Source organism: Aedes albopictus, chromosome 2 (genome assembly GCF_035046485.1).
Source record: "Aedes albopictus strain Foshan chromosome 2, AalbF5, whole genome shotgun sequence".
NCBI lineage: Eukaryota > Metazoa > Arthropoda > Insecta > Diptera > Culicidae > Aedes > Aedes albopictus.
In genome coordinates this window covers 342,837,069-342,862,219 of record NC_085137.1, presented here as the reverse complement: position 1 = coordinate 342,862,219, position 25,151 = coordinate 342,837,069, and the positions used below count along the sequence as shown (strand labels likewise).

Here is a 25,151-nt window from a genome sequence, read left to right as displayed (position 1 = left end):
ATACCGACAGCGTCCACTAGGATTGAACCTAGATCTACGGGGGTGGGAGCCGAACCCGCTTATCACTGCACCACCGACTTCACTTCAAAAGGTTTTTTTTACTTACTTTTTCATATTCAACCGATATTGCCACATATGTTTGTTTACCTGGAAGAAAAAGAGAAAAAAATCATCAATTATCATGCCGAATTGAATTTTGTAGAATTTAAAGCCCTAATAGAACATATTTTCTAGACTCACAGTACAAGTCAATACAGTTCAGATACGTTGAATTAATAAGGGTTGGGATGCTTGTTACATTTGTCCTCAAAGAAATATTTAAACAGCTTACACATTTTGCATGTATTTCAAAGCCTTGCAGATGGTTGAGGAGAAATGTTTGGATGTGATCATTCTGCTACTAAAGATCGAAAATATATTGACATGTCCACAACTTTCATAGGAAGGGCTTTTGTTAGTGAAAGGGTTGGGAGATGTGGTAGTCTATTAGGGCAATTAGTCAGGAAGGATTATTTATGTATAATCACATCGGGCATCTATTGTTCCTATTTGTTCCAGAAACTTTTGGATAAGTTTAGGTAAAAAAAACTCTAAAAACCTTTGAAACAATTAATCTAGAAATTAACTCTTTGAAATTAATCAAGACAAAAATAAAGAAAAACTACTTTTTTAACAAATTGTAAATGAATTTCACAGAATTGTCATCTCTATAAGCTCTCAGCGATCAAACCAGCGGGCGAAAGTGATTTTAACGCTTCTTTTAATTACTGCAATCCCAAACTTTAACCGTTCAGCCTCCTCACAACCCTTGACTTCCGTCAAACCTCCAATATCATTAAAACATTTTAAAAGATCAATTTCCTACGTGTTTTCTCAACATCACTAACGTCTGGGACAACGCCTAGCGTTTCTTAGTTTGGTTGAATTAGGATAGCGTTCTCTCAGATTTGATGGGTGGCAGAAATTGTTATCCAGCTTTTTACGCGGTAGTGAGGGGTGATTCGTTTTTGACGGGTCTTGCCGACAGCCCTTGCAACATCACAGTAACCGAAAATTTCAGTTCACTGCTCCACATTTGTCAAATGTTTTCATATGGTTTTACCATTGTTACCATCACAACAAATATCGAAGGGATTGCTCCGGAAGAAATGGCCAACAGATTCTCGAATGGATTTCATTGAGGATTGTTCGGAATAAATCGTTGAAAGATTCCCCAAAAGCAATTTCTGACGGATACTCTGACAGAGGAAGATTCTCCAAAATTAATTGTTGGAGGATTTCTTGGTTCATTGGTAGTGGAAGGAATTGCTAGAGGACTTACGGAAGGAGCTACACTGTCGGAGGAAATGATAAACTGAGGATTTTCGATTTCTCCAGCGCGTAACTACAGCGATTTGGCCCCCTCAACTCCAAAGTCGTGGCTGTAGTACATAGCAAGTGGGCCGAGGGGGCAAATGCGCTGTGCTTACGCGCATGTCCTCCAACAGTTCCTTTTGAGAATTCCTCCCGAAACTCCCACCGGAGATCCTCCAGGAATTCTCACTGAAGATTCCTTCAGGAATGCCCAATGAGGATTGCTCTATTAAGTCGCACCGAGGGGGGGATTCCGGTGAGAATTCCTGGGGAAATCTTCGGTGGGAATTCCTGAAGCAGTCCTATACGGACGGCGTGACGAAACACTCCTGAGTTGGATAGGGTACTCACCCACACCAACACGACCCACAATCTGTTGAGGAAAAGGGTAATCCATAGCTTCGGACGGAAACTGAGGGAAATTCCAGGTTTTGGAAGGGAACCTGGTCGATTGGGAAGCGAATGTGTTCTGGGTCCGCATAGTGTTCCCGATGAACAAATCATACCAGGCAGGCAATGTTGATTGATTGATTTGTCTTTATTAGAGAGACTTTCAGCCCTTGGCTCCGGGCAGGCAATGTCATGCAGCCCTCGTGTTACTCCGGCCGGTGAAACCACTTCACGAGGGCCAAATAAAGGTTACGACGGTCCGGCTGCAGATCAGCACTAAGCAGCATCATCAGGGCCCTTGTCAGGGCCCCACTTGACACCATACATAAGTTACCCGTAATTACGGTTGTAGTAGGGCATAAATAGGGCCGAATAGACGATAGGAGCATAGACTTAATAGGAGTCTCCATATAAAACCAGTCAATCGCAATTCACTTTTTTCTCCTTTCTTACGATGCCTCGGCGGAAAATGCCGACTCTGAGCGGGCTGGTGGTAAATCCTGATTACGGTTCCTCGGTGTCAACTGGTTCTGCAGCTAAAGGTGGCGGGCAACAATCATAAACCTAAAAAGAAATAAATTTTAAATCATAACAAATGTTTCCACTAGCTGAAAATTTTTGACAACTCAGGGGTGATGAACTGAAATATTCGGCTACTGTGTTGCTGCATGGGCTGTCGGCAAGATCTGTCAAAAATGCATCACCCCTCATCAAGCGTAAAAAGCATAAAAAGGAGGCATGGGTACACGGTAAAAATTCTGCACCCTAGATGTAAGGGAAAAATCCCTTAACTATTCAATGTCGTAATCAACAAGATCAGAAGTGCTTTTCCTTTGAGATCGCAATGCTGTCAGTGTTGATTTGAGAACCAAAACAAACCCACCAGAGAAATCAACAGAAAATCCCTTCGATTTGCACTACTGTAAAAAGCAATACGATCCAAAGTGAAAAGTTGTTGATTTGGTAATGACTGTTTTGGGCATAAAAGTAAATATAGATGACAGGCGGTAGAAAGTGCTTCGCTTCGATTCGCACCTCTCTAACAGATGTGAAGCAGTGTTGTGGTAAAATAGTTGATCGTGCCTCTAAAGGTCCTGGTATCGAATCTGGGTGTGGCTGTACACATTTTTTTTAAATTTTAGTTTTGAAATCAAAACATTGTCAACGACGAATTGTTGTGAAGATACATTAAAATTGAAGAGGCATTGGATGTTCTTTGTCAAATGATATGTAATTGATAACAAACTGATTGAACAGTAGTGCGAATTCAAGTGCCAATCAGTTTATATCACAGTGCAGATTTTTTACCGTGTAGGATGATACAAATTATAAATATCTGAAAAATCCTTTATCTTAATCTTTAAAAAAAATATGAGATTATAACATGCATTGCCACTTGCATCAATTAGCACTCTCTTCTCGGTGTAACCATCATCGTAGTGCAAGTTCGTCACGCGAGTTTCCATCGGTTTTGTTTGCATAACCTAAAAAGTAGTCGACCTGAGCAAGTGTCGGTCGGGTATGCTCTTCACTTAAAGCCACGCCACGTGAAAGCGACCCCAAAAAGGAAGGAAGCCCACGCTGATCCCGGTTACCGCTGTTCGTCGCAACTCGGTCGCTGCCCTGTCCAGGTCCCAAAACAACCAATATTATATTGGACGGCTATGTGTCCCATCAGAAATATTGGTAAACAAAACAGGCATCAGCATAAAACGAGCTCGAAGGAAAAAAAAACATTAACCTGATGCACAGCGTTCAAAACAACTCCCGGTATGGGTGTATGGATGTGTAGAAGTGCGCCAACGACGACGACGACGCGACGCTACTTCTGCATGCAACCATCGAGGATGACGACGCAAAACACGTTCCTTCAACAACGAGAAGGCTACTCCATGCCACCACCGAATCGTCCGTTGGTCGTGATCATCGGGCATCATTGAAAGCGCGCGTGGTTCGTTCTTTTTTCGGGCATCCCGAAAACCGGTTCCATATGATTTTACTCACCGACATTCACTGCTAGCAAGCAGAGTATGGGCACGGGCAGTGTGTAGAGTTTCCACTTGGATTTCGGTACGTCCTGCTGGTCTGGCCGACCAGAGGCTCGTTCTGAAGCTGGTCCGATTCAAAAGAGGCTTTTTTGCCAACGTCACTTCGGTAGACAACCCACGATGGGCAGCCCCACTCGTCGTCACTCCAGCCCCAGAGAGCGAGAGAGGAGTGAGGTGGGGTTTGTTTATAAATGTGCACTGCGCTGATTGCTGGTGGGAGGATGGTGGAAGGAGGACGCCGTGGAACGGGAAGATTTGCCACGGACCGAGCAATGTTTTTCAACGGACTCCATCAGTGACGGCTTGCGCAAAAAAAAGCCACGCGGAGTGGAGTAAACCGGAGTGGTTAGGTTGCATTTTTCGCTGATTCAATCATCATTGAAGTGGTGGAGGGTTCCTATCTGACGACCACATTGGGGAGCATTCATACACACATAAGTGTGTGCCTCGTGACAGCTCTCAGAAGTTGGCGGTAAAGTTTTATGATTTGAAAACGAGGGGTTGTATAATGGTAATATTTTTCGAACTCTTCGCATAAAACATGCATGAAATCTAGCGACAAGGAACAAGGAAATATCTGAAAAAGTTTCTATCGTGACGGCAAATAAACGACGAGATTTTTGTTTATCCAATTTCCATCATACTAAGGACCGACCAATAGTGATCTCCTAATGCCTTATCGCCAGTGTGGTTTAAATGACTGATTCATAAAATTGCTTGCATATCACGCAAAAACATGTAGTTTAACAACTATCATTTCCTTAAAATAACAAGTTTAAATTATTACCCCTCGTATTATATTTTTATCTAGTTCACGTCTATTTCGGGCACAACAAGAGTTTCATTCCCGTCACACCTTCTATGGGACACTATGGTACATAAGATAGTCAAAAATTATGATTCGAACATATTTCCGTAGTATTGAGTAACTACCAAAATATTTCGGGTAACATTTCTCCTCACTATGTTTGCATTTTATCCATCACAGTGCAACAAAAAAATCTTTCTCTAGATTGATTTTTCGTAATTGCAGAAAATCCATGCACACATTTGCCGGATATTGTTTACAATTTACTGGTGGGAAAAAAAAACAACTTATTTCAATAATTGAGCAGATTTTGCAGCACTCTGCTGCAACTCCAACTTTAAAATCCAACTTTGAAGTGCCACAACACAGAGCTTTTGTGGGGTGCGAATTTCAGATCAGCTCAATAAGTGAATTTGAAAAGGTAAAAATTAAACGATGATGAAGACGAAGAACAATTCGACTAGTTGTTGCTTTGATGCCAGTGTTGCAAAAATTCAATTCATTCATTTGAACACTAACCAACCAATCTGTTCAGTCATTTTTTCTTCTAGTTATGTTCAAAACGATTTCATTCAATCAGAGCACCTATCAAATGAGAAGCGAATCCTTGTCAATTGAATAGATTGTCACTCGAATGAGTAGCTTAACTCGAAACACGAAAAACCCCGCAAAATTCCGCCAGACTGAAAAAATGTCGAATGTCGGGTCAAAGTCGGGTCAATTTTTATCAAATGTTGGGCCACTGTTGGACCAACATCGATCAAGTATTGGGTCTAAGTTGGGTTTGGTGGCCAAAATAAAAATAGGTGAATGATAGGTTGATGTCGGGTTTGACGTCATCAACGATGGTAAAAGCTTGGAACCTACAACACCACACATTTATGCTTCCTAGCTGGGGCTCAATTAAATGATATGTGCCTTGACTGAGGCTGGAGCTGATGTCAATTGAATGATCAGAGGCTATTCAATTGATATTCCGATAGTAAATGGAAAAATGAGTGGTTACCATTCTCAATTTCAGCTTTAAATGTCGGTTGATACTGACACTTCGCACCACTGTTTGATGCGATTGTCTTCGTCATACACAAAACGAGAAAAAAAGTGAGAAGTTGTAAGTGGAGTGAAATCGAGTCTACATCTGTTTGCTTCCATCTAATGAGTCATTGGACAAGGTATGTTGGAATATCTTTATTTCTAGGCTATTTCCAATTTGATATGACGGGAATTAGCACATAAAACGAAGAAAATTTCTTACCTATTTCATTTATTTTGCATATTTCACACCATGTTACTCTCGCACTGAACACTGAAACTTCTTTTAGGCTATTTTATTTCTGCGGGTTAGAGATGAGGTCAAAAGATTTCTATGAAATTTCAGAGAAGCCTAGAGGAGCAGATTTCAGGGGGCTCAGGAGCATTTCTGAAAAAGATACAGGGTAATTTAAGAAATCTTTGAAGGAGCTTTATGGTTATCCCGGAGAAACGTTTTAAAGGGATTGATAAGGAACTCAGTTTTTTGTAGGTGATGGTCACATTTCAAAGAATTCCAGAACAATTTTGGTGTCCTCCTGGCCTGGAAACAAGCTTGCTATTTGGTGAATACATTTGTGAAATGATGCGAATTTCTGTCGACAACGAATACGTTTTCACCCTTCCTCGCTTTATCAAACCAAGCTCCCGTGCGAATAGCACACGAACAGACTCGCCTCAATATGTTATTAACATAACATATTGAGTTATAAACTTATCTGTCATAAGCGGCAAAATAACAAGTCACATAACAAAAATTTGTTCCTGGAAAATCAATATAATAACATGTTTTGTTAGTGTCAATAACAACTTAATGAAACCTCCAGCAATGCCCCTGAAGTCCCTCTAAAGTGCCCCTTCAAGCTTCTTCTTATGACTTATTAGCAGGGCAACCGAAACTCTCTTATACGTCGTAAAATCACCCCAAAAGTCCCCAGAAAGGCCCCGGAAACCAACTGAAATACTCTGATGCAACCTGACACTCCCTGAAACACTTCTGAAAACCCCCTTAAGGGCGGACGGGACGGTCGAGAAAATATCCGCCATTGCTCTGTTGCTACTAAGATGGTAATCTCAGATTCTACTTCATATTTTGCAACAAAAACCTATAATTGTGTATGCTCACTTGCAGTGCATATGCTGATTGGTTTTCAGCATCTTCAGTGCGATAGGTCTCGAGATTACCATCTTCAAAATCGCGAGGCAAATTGTTAGAAAGAGAGGCAAGATAGGAAAAATAACACGGCGTCCCGTTTCACCTTAAGACCTTAGAATCTCCCCAAAATGCTCTAAAATCTCGAGATCAAGGGAGTATCCTCATATCTATTTTTTTCCTTCAGGTAAGCATTTACCAGCCTTAACAAAGCTCAAGATAGGGTGATCTTGAGATTTGTTAACCAACCCGTTAACACAGAAGCTGTCTCACTATTAAAATCTTCAAATGAATGTGTTGTCAACAGTAAATTTCCAATGAATTAAAAATGATATAATGAACAATTGAAAGTATATGGTGTTATTCCAAAAAAAAATCTTCAATGTTGATCCTCAACAACCGATGATTTTTGAAATTCTATTTCAACTCTATTCTTATACTGTCGTTACGTTCTGATCCATATGGTACAAAACAACTCTAAAGAAGCGCGGGAGAAGATAATTATTCCATCTATCTCTAAATTTCTCTTTCGTTTTCACTCTTATATGATCAAATTCAAACAATGTTCTATTCGATTTACAGTCGATCAAGGAAATCCATAAGTGACCATAATCCTCAAAATCCCAGGAAAAATATGTGGAGGGATCAAGTCTAAGGAAAAATCCAAGATGAAATTTCGGTAGGCATCCCTGTAAGAATCCAGAAAGATACCTGTAGTAATGGTTATTGGTATGTAAAATAAGATAAAGGTTTCGTAAATATCTATACTATATAATTCTACTAATCATTCCAAAATAAGTTCTTAATTAATTTCAGTGCATCTTTAGGATCATCGAAGCGGGCAGTTTTAAGACAGATAGTATGATATGTGGACGTGATGACAAACGTCTTGAAATCCCGGTTCAACAGTGCATCAAAACTTCAGACGCACAAATCTCAAGAAGCAAGCTTCAAACAACAATGCATTTTATTATTCTGTTCTTGCTCACTTGTAATAAGCTTGAAATAAGAAGCTCAGGTGCGCTGGTTTTGTTTACGAAGAGATTTGTGCTCTCAAAATCGTGAGTAGGTGCCAAAGTCGGCCATTGTGGCGGCCATATTGGGATTCTAACAAGTCTGTCCTTAAAGAAAAATGAAAAAAAAAGAAATTTTGAAAAGTAAATTTGTTTGGAAGTTAGTTTTATTATTTTTGGTGAAATTCCTACAATACCCATAAGAAATTCATGAAAGAACCTTGGAGCGATCCCTGAAAGAATTTCAAGAAGTGTCCCTGAGAGAATCCCATAGGAATCCTTTAAGGAACATTAGGATTAATTGAGGAAGTATTCCCGAAAGGATTCCTGAAAAAAATATTCTCGGAAAGATGACTTGGTAGAGGATAAATTCCTGAATCAACCAGTAAATCTCTTGAAAAAACGCCAAAATGAATTCTGGGAGGAATCAATGACGGGGCCCTGGAAGATATCAATGAAAGATTCCTGAAGGTAATCTTTGAAAATATCTCAAAAAGAATCCTGTAGAGAAATCCCTTAAGGAAATCCCGGGAGGAATTCAAGAAGGAATCCTAGAAGGAAACTGAAAGGAAGAAATCACTGAAGGAATCCCGGGAGAAACCCCGGGAGTAATTCCAATGAAATGCCTGAACATATCCTGCCTGAAATTTTTAAAGGAAAATTGGAGTAATCTCTGAATGAATCTCAAAAGAAGTATCTTTGAGTTTTCTGGATAAATCCCTGGGACAATCCAAGCAGAGATTCCCAGAGGAAATCCCAAAGAAGCCCCAGAGTAAATCCCTGTTGGAATCTCCGAAAGAATATCTGAAGAAATCTTCAGAGAAATCTCTCAAAGAATCACTTAAAGAATTATGGAAGCAGTCTCTGAAAAGATCACTAAAGCAATCGCTGAAAAATCCTAGAAGTTATCATAAAAACAATTTAGGAGAGAATCCTGAAGAGCTAGCGGGATAAATTTATACAGTATACATGGAATGAATCAGTGAAGGAGTTACGGGAGAAATCTCTGAAGGAATTGATGAAAGGACTCAGGAAAGTCCCCAACGGATGCCTTAAGGAATTTCTGGAAAAATCTCAGAAGGAATCTTGGGAGAAATCCCTGAAGCGCCGGGAAGAATCTGTGAAACAATCACTGAATGCATCTAAGGAATAACCTCCAAAGAAAACCTGAGCAAAATCAACGAAGAAATTTTGGAAGGAAAGGAACCCCGGAAACACAGAGATAATCCAAGAGAAATTCCTGATTGAATATCAGGGATAATCCGTGAAAAAATCACGGAAGTTAATCCGCGAGGAATCATTGAAGGACTCCGGGGAGCAGGCCTAGGTAGAATCCGAAAAATAACCATGTACGAGTTACGGAAGAATTCTCTGTAGGAATCCCTAAAGGAATTCCGGAGAAGTCAATAGAGGTGTTCGATACTGCACTTGTGTCACCCGCAGCCACGCAGCCCGAAATAGGTAGCGAGACGCCATCTCGACGTGAGAAGCATGCAACCATCGCCAATCAACAAGATGACGACTGACTCCGACACCGTTTAGCGATGACATTAACGGACCTTCAGGAATGGCATCATGGAGGAAAATTGACTTCCGATCCCTCGACGATATAAAAGGATGGACAGACGTCATCATGGCCTCTTTCTCTCCAGCTGTCATCAGTAACGAATAGTGCGAACGTCAAATTAGCAAAGTAGTAGTTAGTTTTAGTAGTGTAGTCTTGAATTAGTTGTATAGAATAAATAAGTGAATTGCACAGAAGTTGAATTTCAATACAGTGGTTGAATTTAACAGTAAAGTGTAGTGAGTTTATTCTGGAGCGAATTCGTCATCCGAAACGTTAATCGAAGTGCATGCTGGAGGTTGTGGATTCTACCGTCCCAACGAGCTGAGCTTGAGACAAAGTGGTCCTTCGAGCCGGATCTTCGTCGAACTCCGAATATCCAACCATCCCCAGGATCTACCCACCACGTGCATCATCGAAACTTCTGGAGAGATCTACGAGCATCTGAAATTGTTCAAGGCAATTCTTGCCTGAAATCAGGTAATTGACTGTCCAACATCCCTACACGTGATCCTTTTGAGCTACGCGGTCTGTGGTTTTCAGATCCCGCTCACCACCTCAACATCCCTCTCGTCCAACAATGTCCAATGAACGGCGGATAAAATCCCTCAAAATGAGGCAGAAGAGCCTCCTGACCTCCTTTGGGCTCATCAAGCGGTTCGTCGACGATTACGTGGAAGAAACCAGTGCCCGTGAAGTCAGTGTACGACTCGAGCATCTCATTAACATCTGGAATGACTTCAACGCCACCCAAGCTGAACTTGAGACCCTAGATGACACAGCGATCGACGCCCATCTCAAGGAACGTGTCGAGTTCGAAGAGGCGTACTTTCAGGCCAAAGGGTTCTTGCTTTCCGTGAATAAAACCGAACCTATGTCCCCTCGAGCTCCTTCGTCTTCTTCATCGGCCGTACCAAGCCCTACGTCGTCCCACATCAGGTTGCCCGACATCAAGATACCGAACTTCGCTGGACATTTCGACCAATGGTTAAACTTCCACGACTTATTCGTTTCGTTAGTTCATTCATCGCACGAACTGACGAATATTCAAAAATTCTACTATCTTCGTTCTTCGCTCTCTGGGGACGCTCTAAAGCTTATTCAAACCATCGCTATTAGTGCCACGAACTACCAGGTTGCGTGGAACCTTCTCTTGGACCATTACCAGAACCCAGCTCGCTTAAAAAACTCCTACGTCGACACTCTTTTCGAATTCTCGCCCATCAAGAAGGAGTCCGCCTACGAGCTGAATTCTCTGGTCGAAAAGTTCGATGCTAACGTCAAAGTTCTTCGCCAGCTTGGTGAACGGACGGAGTACTGGGATATTCTGTTGATCCGTATGCTGAGTAGCCGATTAGATCCCACCACCAGAAGGGATTGGGAGGAATATTCGTCGACGCAGAACGCCGTGTCCTTCAAAAGCCTTACTACCTTCATTCAGCGAAGAGTCACCGTGCTGCAAACGATCGGGAAGACCAACGAGAATCCATCGACGATCTTCAATACCAAGAAGCCGGCCCCACGACTAGTCGCGAGCCACGGAGCAAGTCCAACAAATCAACGAAAATGTGTTGCTTGCTCAGACCACCATCCCCTATACCAATGCGGGGTCTTTTCCAAATTAAGCATTGAAGATAAGGAAAAGGAAGTTCGCCGTCATCAACTGTGTAGGAACTGTCTGCGAAAGGGTCACATGGCCAAAGAATGCCCGTCATCAACGTCGTGTCGAAAGTGCAGAGGTCACCATCACACCCAGCTTTGTCAAGGTCCATCGTCAGCAAGCGCAAAGGCCATCGAAAGTCAATCCAAGGAAAATTCGAGTCAACCAGCTAGCGAGCAACCATCCGCATCAGTTTCGGCAACCGTGGACGAACAAGTCAGCCTCGCCTCCGCCGGACATGAACGCAAAAATGTACTCCTAGCCACCGCTGTAGTAATTGTTGTAGATGACCATGGAATGGAACACGCTGCGAGAGCTTTGCTGGACTCTGGTAGTGAGTGCTGCTTTGCTACCGAATCGTTTTCACAGCGCATCAAGGTTCAGCGAAAACGCATCCACTTGCCCATCTCCGGAATTGGGCAGTCCGCCACGGAATCACGGTTTAAATTCCACTCGAAGATTCGCTCCCGTCTCAGCAATTATTCCGCTAATGTTGAAATCCTCGTTCTGCCCAAGGTCGCAATCGATTTGCCTTCTGTCGCTGTCAATACGTCGTCCTGGGAAATTCCACCAGGAATTGAGCTTGCAGATCCTGCTTTCCACCAAACCGGTCCCATCGATCTAATTCTGGGCGCAGAAGTCTTTTTTGAATTCTTCAAAGTCTCTGGCAGAATCAACCTCGGACCAGGTCTGCCAACGCTCGTCAACTCTGTCTTCGGCTGGGTCGTGTCCGGGAAGAACAACCGAAGTGCTGCTGCCTCTCCAATCGTCGCAAACATCGCTACTGTCGCTGACCTGAATCAACTTATGGAAAAATTCTGGTCCATTGAAGAGGATAGTGCTCGTTCATGTCATTCTGTAGAGGAGGCAGCCTGCGAAGAGCACTTTCGTCAAACAGTCTCTAGGACACCCGAAGGCCGCTACGTAGTGTCGCTTCCAGTCAAGCAAGACGTTCTCGACAACCTAAGGACAATCGTCGTACAGCTATTCGCCGTTTGCATCTCCTGCAGAACCAACTCGCACGCAACGATGAGCTTTGTCAACAGTACCGAAGTTTTATGGACGAGTACCTGCAATTAGAACATATGTCACTTGTGAAGGACTACCAACAAACGCCGCAACTGTGCTATCATCTTCCACACCATGCTGTCATACGCGAGGACAGCACCACCACAAGGGTACGCGTGGTCTTCGACGCGTCTTGTCGATCTTCGAATGGCCCATCCTTAAACGACGCACTTATGGTTGGACCCACTGTGCAAGAAGATCTTCGATCAATCACTATGCGATCAAGAATTCGTCCAATTTTACTCAACGCAGACATCAAGCAGATGTATCGACAGATCCTCACCGATGAACCAAGCAATCGACTGCAGCACATCGTATGGAGCCCATCGCCCGATACCCCTTTGCAAACCTACGAGCTGAAAACGGTAACTTACGGTACCGCTTGTGCCCCCTTCCTGGCCACACGGGTGCTCCAACAGCTAGCAGATGACGAGCAGGAGGAGTTTCCTGAGGCAGCTGACGTTCTTCGACAAGATTTCTACGTAGACGACTTATTTTCGGGAGCACATACGATAGAAGAGGCCATCACGTTGAGGAAGCAACTGGAAGTACTTCTCGGCAGAGGAGGTTTCGAATTGCGGAAATGGGCATCGAGTGAACCTGCTGTTCTAGAGGACGTTCCAACGGACAAGCTCGCGCTGAAATCATCGGTGGACCTCGACAGAGATCAATGTATCAAGACATTAGGATTACATTGGGAACCATCCAGCGATACTCTACGTTACAAGACACAACTACCGGCTACCACGACCAACGAACCTTCAACGAAGCGGACCGTTTTGTCCCATATAGCTCGCCTATTCGACCCACTGGGACTCGTAGGACCCGTCGTAACGAGCGCTAAGATCTTCATGCAAGCGATTTGGACCCTAACCGACGACGACGGAAGACCCTGGAGCTGGGACAAGGAACTCCCCACTGCATTCAAGGACCGTTGGACAACGTACCAATCGCAGCTTCCGTCCCTAAACGAACTTCGCGTGCAACGATGCGTTCTACTTCCAGCTCCAACTTCAATACAAATCCATATCTTCACTGACGCCTCCGAGAACGCATACGGCGCGTGCGTATACCTACGATCCACGGACTCCAACGGTTCCATCAAGGTTGCCCTGCTTTCGTCCAAGTCCAAAGTTAGTCCACTAAAAAGGCAAAGTATTCCGCGGTTGGAGCTGTGCGGTGCTCTAATGGGCGCTCAACTCTACGAAAAGGTGGTGGCTTCTCTCCGCTTAAAAGCTGACACCTTCTTCTGGGTCGATTCCACCGTAGTCCTATCATGGCTCAAATCCTCTCCATCCACATGGGCTAATTTCGTGGCAAACCGTGTTTCAAAAATCCAACTTGCGACGAAGAACTGTACTTGGAATCACGTAGCTGGAGTACAGAATCCTGCCGACGTTATCTCCAGAGGAACAACAGCAGAGGCGCTAATCGATAACCGGCTTTGGTGGTATGGTCCGGAGTGGCTTCATCGGGATCCTATCGAATGGCCAACAGCGCAAGCACCACACCCACCATCAGAAGAAGTCTTACGGGAAGTGAAGAAGTCACACCTCACGGCTTGTCCAGCATCTGAAGAACCCTCGTTCATCGACCAGCATGTGCAGAAATTCTCGAACTATGCTACCATGTTACGCATCACGGCATACTGTCTTCGATTCTTGAGAAACTGTCGACTCAACTCTAATCAACGTTCATCCTGCACATTTCTCACCACGGAAGAAATCGACCGAGCGGAAGCAGCATTAGTCCGATTGGTACAACTACAATGCTTTAGCGGCGATATCGAACAACTACAACGACAACAACACTTATCGGCGAAATCTCGACTACGCTGGTTCCATCCCTTTCTCGACGATGATCAGATTCTTCGAATTGGAGGTCGCCTAGGCAATTCACGGTTATCGTTTACCAGCAAACACCCAATCATTCTTCCTTCATCGCACTCATTTTCCGCTCTGCTGGTCAGATCCTTCCACCTACGACACCTTCATGCAGCCCCACAACTATTGCTCACCCTTCTTCGACTCCGGTATTGGGTCATAGGGGCCAGGAATCTTGCTAGAAGGACTGTCCACAGTTGCGTGACTTGCTTCCGCAATCGACCGAAAATGATCGAGCAGTTCATGGCGGAGCTGCCAGCTGCTCGGGTAACAGCCACTCAACCGTTTGCAGTAACCGGAATCGACTACTGGGGACCCATCCAAATACAACCACAACATCGGCGAGCGGCCCCAAGGAAAGCATACGTGGCGGTTTTTGTGTGCTTCTGCACCAAAGCAGTGCATCTAGAACTAGTGGCTGACTTGAGCACGCAAAAGTTCATCCAAGCACTTCGGAGATTCGTCTCGAGGAGAGGCCTCTGTTCCGAAATATATAGCGACAATGGGCGAAATTTCGTTGGTGCCGCCAAGGAACTACGTCACCTACTTCGCAGCCAGGAGCACAGGGCTGCAGTCGTCCAAGAATGCACCAAGAATGGGATCAAGTGGCGCTTCAACCCACCAACGGCCTCCCATTTTGTTGGATTATGGGAAGCAGCAATCGCATCTGCACAAAAACACTTCACTCGTGTACTTGGACCTCGTATTTTAGCATTCGACGATACCGAGACCCTACTTGCCCAAATTGAATGCTGCCTCAACTCCAGGCCACTTGTTCCCATCAGTGATGATCCCAGTGACTTCGAGCCACTCACTCCTGGACATTTCCTGATCGGCTCATCGTTGAAAGCTTTGCCAGATGTGGACTATTCAGCGATCCCATACAACCGGCTCTACCACTGGCAACAAACACAGAAAATTTTCCAGGACATCTGGCGTAGGTGGCACACCGAATATCTGTCGACGCTGCAGCCACGGACCAAATGGTTGAGCCCCTCCAAACCTATCGAAGTCGGTCGGCTGGTCATCTTGAAGGACGAAAGGATTCCACCAATGCGCTGGGAAATGGCTCGGATTACGGACTTGCACCCAGGAGCCGACGGAATCGTACGTGTAGTCACACTCCAGACACCTCATGGAAAGTATACTCGGCCTGTCTCCAAAATATGTCTGCTGCCGATTGCCCCTTCGTCAAAGGATGAATCGCCGTCATCGTCGTCCGATCCACCAACAGCCAGAATTCTCCGATCGAAAGGCACCCTCCAAGGAACAACACACGCTAGCAGAAAGTCCATCGATGAGCAGCTGCAATAATCCATACAAGGCCCTTTTTTTCAAAGGGACTAGGTGAGCACCAGTCCAAATATTTATCAATTTGTGAAGCCCGCTACCGGGTCTTCTGTTTTCCTTTTCTTCATGCAGCAACAAAATCATCAACCGATCTCCAATCAGCCAACTGACGTTTATGCTCCATCAAAACAAACCACGAGACGAGCGAGGGACAACCCATCAGCCACTGGTGATGTAAAGTGAATCTGCATCTGTGTCGGCAATGTTATTCCCGAAGGGGCCAGGATGTTCGATACTGCACTTGTGTCACCCGCAGCCACGCAGCCCGAAATAGGTAGCGAGACGCCATCTCGACGTGAGAAGCATGCAACCATCGCCAATCAACAAGATGACGACTGACTCCGACACCGTTTAGCGATGACATTAACGGACCTTCAGGAATGGCATCATGGAGGAAAATTGACTTCCGATCCCTCGACGATATAAAAGGATGGACAGACGTCATCATGGCCTCTTTCTCTCCAGCTGTCATCAGTAACGAATAGTGCGAACGTCAAATTAGCAAAGTAGTAGTTAGTTTTAGTAGTGTAGTCTTGAATTAGTTGCATAGAATAAATAAGTGAATTGCACAGAAGTTGAATTTCAATACAGTGGTTGAATTTAACAGTAAAGTGTAGTGAGTTTATTCTGGAGCGAATTCGTCATCCGAAACGTTAATCGAAGTGCATGCTGGAGGTTGTGGATTCTACCGTCCCAACGAGCTGAGCTTGAGACAAGAGGAATTATGTATTCCTAATAGAATTCCAGAAGGAATTACTAGCAGAGTCCGTGACAGAGTCCTGAAGAAATCCTTTAATAAAGTATGCCAGACGCAATTCATTGAAAAACTTTAGGATAAATCAATGGCGAAATCCCAGAGAAATCTGTAAAGAAATCCACGGCAAGTTCCCTGGTGGAATCCTAAAGGGAAACCCAGGAGAAATTTCTAAAACAATTCCATGAGAAATCAATTGTGAAATCCCTGAATAAATCCAGAAATCCCTAAATGTATGATTCTATGAATTTCTGCATGAACACCTGAATCATAGGCGCCAACTTGTGACGTAGTTGGGGGGGGCGAAGCTCTTCAAAATTGGACAATATTCAACTTTTTTCAGCTCAATGCACTAGTTTTCACGTGAATATGCCTAAACTAGATGAACTGCGTCGATATTATCCGAATTTCATTGATTTTGAGAGGCCTTGCCCTCCCAACTACTTCACAAGTTGGCGCGTATGACCTGAATGAATCCAGGATTTAATCCCAGAAGAAATCCCTAATTGAATTCAAATTGCAAACACAGGAATAATTTGTGAAAGAACCTGAAGGAATTGTGGGAGATATGTCTAAAGATATCACAGGAGAAATCGGTGAAGGAATCCCGGGATGAATCCTAGGAGAAATCAATGAAAGAATACCAGAAGAAATTCCTAATGGATTCCCAGAAAAAAAAAAAAGAAACCTGGATAAATTCCTTGTCGAACATCCCAAAGAATTCTAAGAAAAATCAATGAACAAACCCCCGGAGGAAGCTCTGAACAAGTCCCGCGAAGATTCACTGAAGATGATGGAAATCCAGGAGACATAAAAGTCTCCGAGAAATCAATGAAGGGAGCCTAGGTGGAATCCCTGAAGGAATTCTCAATAGAATTCTTGAAAGGATCTGGGGAAGAACCCTGAGGGGAATACCAGGAGGAATTCCAGGATAAATTTCCTGACAAATGTGAGTAAGAGTTACAAGATTAAACCTGATCCTTAGGCGAATATTTGGGATGTTTTGCTGAATATTTTTGTAAATTAGGATTTAAATTACATCAGCGACATCTAGTGTGGTAATTTTTAACAAGAAATCTTTCTCAAGTTCTTGATTTTGCTTTGGCTGACCAAGCCATGTGGAAATTACACTGTTGAAATCACCTCTCCCGCTTTGACATACATGTGCACAACAGTATATGTATTAGATGTTCATCTCATCCCTTCCGGAGGAGATTTGGATTATGAAAAGAAGCACAACCATGTGCGATTGTGAAATCGAGTTCAGTTCTTCGTTTATTGGCGACGATTATAATCAAGTGACTCCGTACCTTAAAGGAATAGAAGTGCCCGTCTAGCAAATTGAGAGACGTGGGTTCGACTTCCATCGGAGTACGTAGATTTCTTTTCTTTTCATTATTCAAATCTCAATTTGTTCATCGTGCTCATGTGTCTGTAATGCACATGGATGTCAAAGCATTTTCAACAGTGAAGAAATCTTTCCAATTCATCAAGATATTCACTTTAAAAATACTGTCCTATACATATGACGTACGGCATATGTGGGTTAAGAGTTAAGAATGGCTTGGATTCTGAATTTCAAAAAAAAAAAAAATAAAAACAATATTGCACTCAGCACCTCTTGCTAGCCCCTCGTTCAGTCCTGCATTGAAATCCTTTCTGTATCCTCTTACAAAACGTATACGGACGAACGTCAGTGTTGTCCAAAAATGGCACCATATAGTAATTAAGCGAGGGGGAACCATTTCTCTCGTCATTCACGTCGTCATCTTCACCATCATCATAATCATCAACACGGTCATAAAGTTCAGCAATAGCACCCAGTGTCCAATCTCCGCGCATCAAATCTGCGAACAGGCTCGTTTCTTGGCAATCGGCATTATATGGTATGGTTATGCTGCTGCACTGCTTGTTTGATGCTCTGGCAGTGAGGAACTTGAGCAGTCTTTAGTTGTGAATTTCAAAAACCGTGTTATTCGGCACCAACATTTGGAAAGAAACATGGGATAATATTTTATGGTATGATGTTGGTTAAGTCAAGTCTTATCCAGTTCGATCTGACTAATAGTTGGGTAAAAATGAATGAATATTATTCATTGAATAACTACAAATACAAACACCATGAATTATTCATTTCAGTTCTCCAATATTTATTTTAAAAACTTTACTTTCAAATTTCTTCAAAGTTTTGTCGTTGGCTTTTCGAAACTAATCCCTTGGGTTCCGTCTCGTCTCATACAGTTCACACTCAAAATGAAAGCATTACCCCGGATGGGATTCGCTGCTGACGCTCCAACAGCGCACGCCGCCAGGTTCGGTTGATTGTCTGTCGTCTGCTACAGCGACGGTGGTGATTATGATTTAGGTGAAGATTTCTGCGTAGGTTGCGAGTGAAGCAGAAGTTAAAAAGTTCATTGTCGTGCTGTTTGATGGGAGGTTTAAAGTGGAGGAGAGGCTGTATTTTTTGTGTTTGTAGGATGAGCAAAGAAGACAGGGACAGGCCTTAAATTTGTGGGCTGCTCGATGTGCAAATTGTGTGGAAGATGCGACCGTTGTTCGTCTTTACTCATTAAAATACTATCAAAGTAGTTTAATTCAAAAACTTTATATTTCACCTCGAACGTTAGGCTTTTGAAAGACTTGTACTCCAAACGAACATTTGGCTGTAAAATGGAACAAACCGAATGTTTCGCGAAACTCTTTATTTAAAATGTCTTCTTCCTTTCGCTTTCTTCCGACCAAATATTGGGCACCATTAGTCGTAAACGGTTAGGTAACAAAATACGATTAGCTATGCTATTTTACCCAATTTTCCAAACGTTTATTATACATTTTAGATCAAATTATCCAACTCATAGCATCCTGCGAAAGGCGCCTTAATATCGTTTACCTGTGGTTCCTTCCGTGAAAGCCACCATGGCGACGGCTACTAATCAAGGGCCATTCGGTTGATGTGTAGAGAGCTAAGCTTAACCCGGTAACCGAGCCGATTAGCAGGCAATTTTCAGAATCGGCTCAAATTTCAAACCGTACGCTACCGGTCGACTGGCCTGGTACCCCTCTCAACGTTCAACTTCGGGGGAAACCTTCAAAATTAGAACCATCTGTTGTAACAGAGGCAACACGTCGCTGGTTGATACCCGGTCAAGTTGGTAGATATCGGTTTACTTTCTCATCGAAGTTTAATTTTTGAACCTTTTCACCTCCGTTTCTTCGATGATCGCGGCTGGCGTTACGGAATCAAGAAGAACAGAAAAGATGGAGGAATTGGTTCAAAGTTCACTTCTGGAAAAAAAATATAAGTTTATCTACATAATCATCACATCGGTGTACGAATTCATGCCAATATTCTATGTGTTTGGTGGTCTAGTGGTCGTTTGTGACTGACTGACTGTCTGCAGATGATCGTGGGTTCAATCCCTCATCTGTTCCCTTCCTCTTACTTTGTATCATTCTATTTACCTTCTCCTTCTTCTCTACTTATACGACTCATGTATATTCTGATATCTACGCAGCAACAAGAACATTCTGCCACCCTGCCATTTACCTAGGCTACTCCAACATGAACTTCCGCAGGCGCAGTGGTATATACGGTCTGCTGTGGACAAGCGAATTGCGTTCTCTTCCTTCTTACATTGACCTGAAATATGACTTAACAAACGCCAAAACTGTGTAACTTTCACATTCTTTTCTCCCATATGGGATTTTTTGCCTTTTTCGTACACCAAAGTGTACTGAAAGACTATATGATCGCTCAAAAAAGGAATTTTCGATAGAAGGCTCGGAGGATCAAGTCACATATACCAATCAACTCAGTTCGACGAATTGAGAAGATATCTGTATGTGTGTATGTGTGTATGTATGTATGTGTGTATGTATGTCTGTTAGGCCTGTCCACCTTTTCAAAAATGTTCTCTGATTCTCAAGTCCACCCCCATATTTTAATTGGCATCCTGAAAGAAGTAACTGGTCAAAATTTCAGCCAAATCCATTGAAATTAAGAGGTGCATCAAATCGAATTTGTGTTTCTCGACTATTTTTGAATTTCAAAAAATCATAACTACACTAAAACATGTCAAAACTTAATTCTTTCGGCAGAAGTTGAAAGCTATACTTGTTTGATACAACTTCTCCGAACAACGTGTGTTTATTGAAGGAAACATGTGTAATTATCACATTTGTAATCAGAGAAACCTTAAAAAGTTGATTTTTTGATAGATTTTGTTCTGGAACACCCTAATATACGTAAAAAGTTTGATATTTTAAAACGGCATCATATTCTCTCATGTTTTTTGGTTATTTGCTTCTTTGACACCAATGCTGTTGGAGTTGAGCAAAAAATATTAAAATTCGGGAAAGCCAAATGTGGCCTAAAAACTAGCTTTTTGGGGGCAATCACGCTGTGGCGCGAAATTGTACTGAACGTAGTAGCTTTGCTTCCTTGAAGTTTGCCTTGGCTACCCCCTACCACGGGTGATAACAAACAAGCGTGATGACAGATGTTAGCTTTCAAATCAGTGCTGACGCGATGCCACTTTTTGCGCGCCAAAGCGTGATTGCACCCGAAAAGCTTGTTTTTGGGCCACATTTGGCTTTCGCGAATTTTAGTAATTTTCGCTCAACTCCTACAGCATTGGTGTCAAAGATGCAAATAACCATAAAATATTGGAGAATATGATGCCGTTTTGAAAAATCCAAGTTATTACGTATATTAGGGTGTTCCAGAACAAAATCTATCAAAAAATCAACTTTTTAAGGTTTCTCTGATTACAAATGTGATAATTACACATGTTTCCTTCAATTTTATTGGCACACGTTGTTCGGAGAAGTTGTAGCAAACAAGTATATCTTTCAATTTCTGCCAAAAGAATTAAGTTTTGACAAATTTTAGCGTAGTTATGATTTTTTGAAGTTCAAAAATAGTCGAAAAACACAAAATTGATTTGATGCACCTCTTAATTTCTATGGATTTGGTTGAAATTTTGACCAGTTACTTCTTTTAGGATGCCAATAAAAATATGGGGGTGGACTTGAGAATCAGAGAACATTTTTGAAAAGCTGGACAGGCCTAAATTGTCTGTGTACAAGAAGGTCACTCACTTTTAAAGCACTTCCCATAGGTCGATTTTTCGGATTATAGCTCGAATCAACCCGGAATTTTACCGCATTGTTTGCTATTAAAAATGGTCCGAATCGATCAAGGCGTTCCGGAGTTATGGCCATTTGAGTGATCCGGACCAGCACCGGTAGAACTGGCCACATATAAAACTGAATCAAGTCCCCGACCAAGCCCATCATGCAACACATCAAACTGCGGCGATTTTTGTAACCTTCAGCATGGTTGACAAATTTTGTGCGAATATTAACACAGGAGACCGAAAATTCTACGATGACAGTCCAAAATTCAAGATTGCGGTCTAAAATCCAAAATGGCGGCTCCAAATTCAAGATGGCGGCAGTTTAATGGAGTTTTAAGCACTAAAACCATGTAACATGGGTATATTTTGTGTGGGGAAGATGTCTGGAGACCATAAATGGTGATCTGAGTATCCAAGATGGTGGTCAAAAATTCAAGATGGCGGCTCCAAATTCAATATGGCGGCTGTAGACGGAGTCTTAGGCCCTAAACCATGCAATAAGGGTATATTTTGTATGGGGTAGATGTCCGATGTCCAAAAATGGCGACATGAACACTCAAGATGGCTTTCTAAAATTCAAGATGGCGGCTTCAAATTCAAGATGGAAGTTGTTTAAAGGAGTTTTGGACCCTAAAACCATGCAATATGGGTACATTTGGAATGAGGAAGATGTCTGAAGTCCAAAAATGGCGACCAGAATATCCATGATGGCGGTCTAAAATCCAAGATGGCGGTTGTTTAGTGGAGTTTTTGGCTCTAAAACCATGCAATAAGGGTATATTTTGTATGGGCAAGATGTCCGGAGTCCAAAAATAATGACCACAATATCCAAGATGGCGGTCTATCCAATATGGTGGCTCCAAATGCAAGATGGCGGTTGTGAGGTGGAGTTTTTGGCTCTAAAACCATGCAATATGGTTATAATTTGTATGAGGAAGGTGTCCGGAGTCCAAAAATGGCACCCTGAATATCCAAGATAGTGGTCTAAAATCCAAAATGGCGGCTCCAAATTCAAGATGGCAGCTGTATAACGGAGTTTTAGGCCCTAAAATCATGCAATATGCGTATTTTGTATGGAGAAAATGTTTGGAGTCCGAAAATGGCGGCCTGAATATACAATATAGCGGTCTAAAATTCAAGATGGCAACTTCAAATTGAAGATGGAGGCTGTTTAATGGAGTTTTAGGCCCTAAAACTATGAAAAATGGGTATATTTGGTATAAGGAAGATATCCGGAGTCCAAAAATAATGTCCACAATTTCCGAGAGGGTGATCTGAAATCCAAAATGGCGGCTCCAAATTCAAGACGGCGGCTGTTTAAAGCAGTTTTAAACCCCAAATGCATGTAATATGGGTATGTCTGGTATAAGGAAGATGTCTGGAGTCCAAGAATGGCGACCACAATATGCAAAATGTTGGCCCAAACACCAAGGTGGCTGCTCCAAATTCAGGATGGTGGCTGTTAAAAGGCGTTTTAAGCTCTAAATCCATGTCACATGGTTTTATTTGATATATGGACAAATTCTAGACTGAGAAAGGCTGCTCATTGCTCTTTCGTCCGACATGAATGCTCACTTTTGGGAAAAATGACGTAAATAAATAATAATAATTGCTACTTCAGCTCTGTTTGTTGTTTAGATGACGAGATCCGTGCTTTCGGTATTTGCAAGGCAGCCATTGTGACAGCCATCTTTGGATTCGCTCATATATGTCCTTAAGAGTTTGAGGCTCAAACATCAAAGCCACATAAACGATATGATTTCTGGTGCCATGTAATGGATTTTTGTTTAACGTATGAAAGCGTGATATTTATCAACATGTCACTTGAGTTTTGTTGAAATGTGTTTTCGAAGGCACGAGAAAGGCGCCATCACCGCTAGGTGGATTATTTAGGGTTATTTTTTTATTATCGTACGAATTATGCCAAAGGGTCTCAGATTTTCATGAAACTTTTTCCACAGGCAGGGATCATGGATATATGAACAAACAAAAAATTAGAAAAATTCAGGGTCGCCTATTTTCCCGGAAAACTCAGGTAGAAATTTGTTGTTTTCCCCTGACACTACTTTGAAAAATCATATCTCAAGAACAAAGCATCGTAGGAACAAAGTTTTTTAGAAAATGAAAGCAAAATTTTTCAGGAATCCTTAAAAAATATGATATATGTAAAGAAAAGCCGGAAAAACTATGCCCGAACTCATGAAAAATTTTCGAAAAAAATATTTTTGAGAAGGTTATTTTATAAGCTTCAATCGCTGAAATTGTTGGAATGCACTTTTTCTCGTTTTTGAGTTATGGCCAATTTTGTAGGAAAATGTCCAAATGTGCCATAAAACCCTTTTCTTTGAAAAATCATAACTTAACAACGAAGTTTCATAGAAAGAAAGTTTTTAATGAAAACGAAAGTAAATTTTCTCAGGAATCCAAAAAAAATAATATGAACCGGTAAAAGTTTTCCACAAAATTTTCCACCGTTGAGAAAATTCATGAAGAAAGCCGGAAAAACTATGCCCGAAAAAAATATTTTTGGGAAAGTAATTTTATAAGCTTTGATCGCTGAAAATTTTGGAATATATCCTGAGATTCTGAGATTTTATATTTCTTTTCATGTTTTGCTGTTGTTGATAAGCATTATGAAGTAAGCAGAATGAACAACCTTTCTATTTCAATATAAAAACCAAGAGAAGCACTTTATTCCTTCACTTTTGCGCATCCTCTAAAGAGTAACTCCACCTGGAGGCATCCGCATATTGAAAGTAGTCGCCTCTGGTGGATTTTCGTTAATTTTGCGTGTTTGTGTTATTTTGCATAATCAAACCCTCCTGACCCACTCGAAGGGTATCGTCATCATCAGCATAATAGTCATAATAACAGCAGCAATAACAATAACACGGGGAAGTTCGACGGCGCGGCAGCGAGGAAACCTCAACCGGGTGCATCGGGGCGCTGCAGGCAGCGCGCTGCAACGCAGGCCGACCGGTGAGAAAAGATACCGCGCGCCACGAATGAAAGCAACACGATGCATAAATAATTTTGAAAGCATAAAACAGAGTGACAACCGACGCGATTGGACAGGGGCAGGGCGCGCGGTTGTGCGGTTTTGTGGGTTGAGGGCGGTACACCGACCGAGGTGGAAAATTCACATGTCCATTTGGCTGGCTGCAAGTGTATTTTCCTCTATGTGAGAGTGTGAGTTTGTGTGTGTGTACTGTACAGTCCTGCGGTGAGGCACCGTGGAGCCAACGAGTTTGTCGTATTTTTACGAGTCTCATAAAACTTGCGTTGCAACAAATATGCGAAATAGGGTTTTTACGGTTTTTAAGCCTAAGAAAAGAATCAATTTTTTGTGTCACTCTTTCGAAATCTAAGCCTAACTGACAGCTTCTGAGATATGTGAGATTTCAGTATTATATTTTATACATGACTAGCAGTCCCGGCAAACGTTGTCTTGCCAAGCTGTGGTGGTTTGACAACTGTTGAGCTCATAACGTCACCGCACTCTAGATTGATTTCATTTCGATCGTGTTGATTTCCTTCCCAGCTCATGGAAAATCAGCACTTTTTCAATTTTGTTACTTTTCTAGCTGATTTTTGTAACTTTTTGTACATATAAACACAGCCACCACGAATACGAACCGAACCGTGTAAGAGTCATCCTGATCGGTTCAGCCGTTCTTGAGTTTTGTTGCCTCAAAGGGACTTCAAACTCATTTTTATATATAGAGATAAATAGTTGTGCAGTCGTGATCACTGTTTAGTAAGACAACTTATGTTTCAATGGATATGCAAATGTATGTTATTTGATGAGCTCGTTCCAAATTATTATTATTATAAAAAAATAACACTCTTTCAAGTTACTCAAAGTTCAGACATTTGAAATTACTTAAGATGAAACAATGAACTTTGCTAGAACTTCTTAGGGAACGTCCATAAATTAAGT

At 42.3% G+C, this 25,151-nt stretch overlaps 1 long non-coding RNA gene across 5 annotated transcripts in view; it reads right to left on the bottom strand.

Annotated features, from left to right (window-relative positions):
* Positions 1-25,151, bottom strand: part of LOC134288283 (uncharacterized) — a 585,889-nt gene that overhangs the window by 402,185 nt on the left and 158,553 nt on the right. Inside the window, exon 3 of one of the 5 annotated variants that reach the window (XR_009997880.1) lies at positions 126-147. The exons of the other annotated variants lie outside the window; for them this stretch is intronic. This is a non-coding gene — a long non-coding RNA (uncharacterized LOC134288283). Of the gene's footprint in view, positions 1-125; positions 148-25,151 lie in introns of those variants that run through there. 5 annotated transcript variants of the gene reach the window in all.